The sequence below is a fragment of the Triticum dicoccoides genome, chromosome 4B (assembly GCF_002162155.2).
Source record: "Triticum dicoccoides isolate Atlit2015 ecotype Zavitan chromosome 4B, WEW_v2.0, whole genome shotgun sequence".
Classification (NCBI taxonomy): domain Eukaryota; kingdom Viridiplantae; phylum Streptophyta; class Magnoliopsida; order Poales; family Poaceae; genus Triticum; species Triticum dicoccoides.
Window position 1 is genome coordinate 652,339,914 of NC_041387.1, and position 3,974 is coordinate 652,343,887.

Below are 3,974 nucleotides of genomic sequence, written 5' to 3' on the forward strand. Positions count from 1 at the left end.
CAGCTACTAATACTTGAGAATATTCTTTGGCTCCCCTTGTGTCGAATCAATAAATTTGGGTTGAATACTCTACCCTCGAAAACTGTTGCGATCCCCTATACTTGTGGGTTATCAGTGCACCACATTACCCAACACGCTCATTACTCTAGCCGGGCACACTTTCCTGGGTAATGCCCGGCCTCAGAAGATCAACACATTGTAGCCCTATCTAGGCCCTCCAGAGAGGTCAGCACGCCATATCTATAATTTTTGATTGTTCCATGCCAATATTCTACAATTTTTACAAACTTTTGGCAACTTTCTATACTAATTTGTGACTAACATATTGATCCAGTGCTCAGTGCCAGTTCCTGTTTGTTGCATGTTTTTTGTTTCATAGAAAATCCATATCAAACGGAGTCCAAACAGGATAAAAACTCATAGAGATTTTTTTGGAATATATGTGATTTTTGGGAAAAAGAATCAGCGCGAGACGATGCCCGAGCAGTCCACGAGGCAGGAGGGCGCGCCCCAGGGGGTAGGGCGCGCCCTGGGACCTCTTGGCCACTCCGTAAGGTGGTTGATGCCCTTCTTTCACCGCAAGAAAGCTAATATCCGGATAAAAATCATTTCCAAATTTCAGCCCAATCGGAGTTACGGATCTCTGGGAATTTAAGAAACGGTTAAAGGGCAGAATCTGGGAGTGCAGAAACAGAAGGAAACAGAGAGAAAGATCCAATCTCAGAGGGGCTCTCGCCCCTCCGCTGCCATGGAGGCCATCGACCAGAGGGGAAACCCTTCTCGCATCTAGTGGAAGTTCAACAAAGGAGAAGAAGAAGAAGAAGGGGGCTCTCCCCCCTCTCTCCCGGTGGCGCCGGAACACCGCCGGGGCCGTCATCGTGACGGAGATCTACACCAACAACTTCACCACCGTCATCACTAACTCTCTCCCCCTCTATGCAGCGCTGTAACACCTCTTCTCCCCGCTGTAATCTCTACTTGAACATGGTGCTCAACGCTATATATTATTTCCGAATGATGTATGGCTATCCGATGATGTTTGAGTAGATTCGTTTTGTCCTATGGGTTTATTGATGATCGTGATTGGTTTGAGTTGCATGTTTTAATATTGGTGTCGTGCTATGGTGCTCTCTGTGTCACGCAAGTGTTAGGGATCTCCGCAGTAGGGTTTGCAATATGTTCATGATTTTCTTATGGTGGGTGGCGTGAGTGACAGAAGCACAAACCCAGTAAGTAGGTTGTTTGCGTATGGGAATAAAGAGGACTTGATACTTTAATGCTATGGTTGGGTTTTACCTGAATGATCTTTAGTAGTTGTGGATGCTTGCTAGAGTTCCAATCATAAGTGCATATGATCGAAGAAGAGAAAGTCTGTTAGCTTATGCCTCTCCCTCATATAAAATTGCAATAGTGATTACTGATCTAGTTATCGATTGCCTAGGGATAAATAACTTCGTTGTGACAAAGAACTCTCTACTAAAACTAATTTAGTTGTGTCTTTATCTGCCCTACTTTTTATTTATGCACTCTTTATTATCTTGCAAACCTATCCAACAACACCTACAAAGTACTTCTAGTTTCATACTTGCTCTTGGTAAAGCGAAGGTTAAGCATGCATAGAGTTGTATCCATGGTCGATAGAACTTGAGGGAATATTTGTTCTACCTTTAGCTCCTCATTGGGTTCGACACTCTTTCTTATCGAAAGAGGCTACAACTGATTCCCTATACTTGTGGGTTATCATGGGCCCATCGCCATTTGCACTCCTACATGTTGTGTGAACGGCCGGGATCAGTCCTGGTTACCTCCTTATACAAGGTAGGTGCTTACGCGGACCACCCGGGCGCGTGCCGCTCAATCGCTGACGTCTGAAAGGCTTCGAGAGAAATAGTACGACGCCGAGTGCCCATAACTATTCCTGCATGGCGGTTAGTGCGTATAGGTCAACAACCAACTCACATCAAATATCCAAACTCGTTATGTGTGTTATTAAGAAATAACCGCAGACGCCGACCAGGGACCAGGCCCACCTTTCTCCTAGGTGGTCTCTAAATGCCTCGTCGCTCGGCCACAAAGATTCACTCAGGGTCCGTCGGGATAAATGTCCTTTCAGCCCTAGTCCATGAATCACTTGCGGGTACTCTACGAGCCGGCCCGACTTTAGTCACATCATGTATCGTATATAATATGTGTATGTGTATGTGTGTGTGTGTCTATAATATGTGTGTATATAATATGTACATATATAATACCCGTGATTGCCTCCCGGAGGGATCACGACCCGATAGTATAGCAAGGCAGACGGACAAGAATGTAGGGCCTAGCATACATATACTAAGCATTCAGGATAACAGGTAAAAGCATCTACAACTGTAGCAAGGACAGGCTATGCATCAGAATGGGATCAATCGATAAGACAGTAACAATATCACTACTCTAATGCAAGCAGTACAGGGAAACCATAGGTGATATAGGAATGATCAAGGGGGTTTTGCTTGCCTGGAAGCTCTGTCGAGAAGGAGGGGTCGTCGACACTGTAGTCGTACTGGGCAGCAGCCGCGTCAGTCTCGGTGTCTACCGGAGAGAAGAGGGGGAAGAAATAATAAATATAAAGCAAATAGATGCATCACGATGCATGCCATGAAAATATGCAGTGCTAGAGGTGATCTAACGCAGTACTACTTGATACAGGCAAAGGGGGAAAACATCTGGGAATGTTTTCCCAAAGTTTGGCATTTTTCGGACAGATGAATCAGAGGGGACGGATCCACGTTCGTTATGCTAGAGGCATATGACAGATGAACGGATGGCTTATTTAGATTCATCATATTTTTCTGAGCAACATTCATATACAAATTATTTTCATCCGAGTTACCAATTATTTTATATGAATTTACAAAGTTTTAATCATTTTTCCAAAAATATTTTTACTTTTAAATAAAAGGTAAAATGCTATGTGCACCCATTGTACACAAAAGTGTACCCTCTGGCTGACATGGGTCCAGGGGTCCCAGTTGACCAGTTAAAGTTGACTGGTCAATAGGGGTGGGGCCCCGTGTCATAGACTACTAGCCTAACTAAGTTATTTAATTTGTTTAACTAGTTTTAAGTTAATTAATTAATTATTAATGGATTAATTAATTAATTATTTTTATTATCTTTTCTATTTCATTCTTTTCATTTCTTTTCTTTTTGCAGGGGGCAGGCCTACTTGTCAGGGGCACAAGCCGGCCACAACGCATGGTTGTGCACGTGTGCGGGGCAGAGGCGCATGGCCACGGCCGCCGTGGGGCAAGGGAGGCAAGCGCGGGGGCGGCCAGAGCCATGGGTGGTGCGCGCGCGGCGGCGACGAGCGGTGGGCGGGACAACAGGCGGTGGCAGCAGCACAGTGTTGGAGGAGCAGAGCAGCGGTAGGGGAGGGGCGCACGAACACAACGGACAGTGGGGGCGAGGGCCCAACTGGCGAGCGGGCAGTGCGACACAGGGTATGGCCAGAGCGTGGACTGGCGGGCAACGCCGGGCGCATCAACGCAACGGTAGCGCCCGCAACAATAGGTGGCATCACTGGGAGGGCATGCGGGGGAAAGCGGCAGCAGCAGGCGAGGTAGCGGGGAAGAAGCAGGGGTGCAGCGGTACACGGGCCCGCGCGAGAGGCGAGCGTGCGGGGGTAGGGTGGTGCACGTACGCGCCAGGGTGCTCGCGGCGAGCATGTCCAGGGGGTGCGCGCCGCGCACGCACGAGGCTCAGCCGGGCGCAGTGGCTGACCCGGATGGGCAGAGGGGAGCGCAGAGGGCGCGGTGCTCACCCCTGTTGGCAAGAAGATGTGCGGCGAGGCTCGGAGATGCGGGTCGGCGACGGCGTGATGGTGACGGGGCGGTGGTGAGGTGAGGTAGCGGCCTCGGGCGGCGAGGCGAGGAGGCGCTTCCGGCGCGCCCGGGACAGAGAGGGGGGGCTGAGGGGAAGGAGAGTGGGTG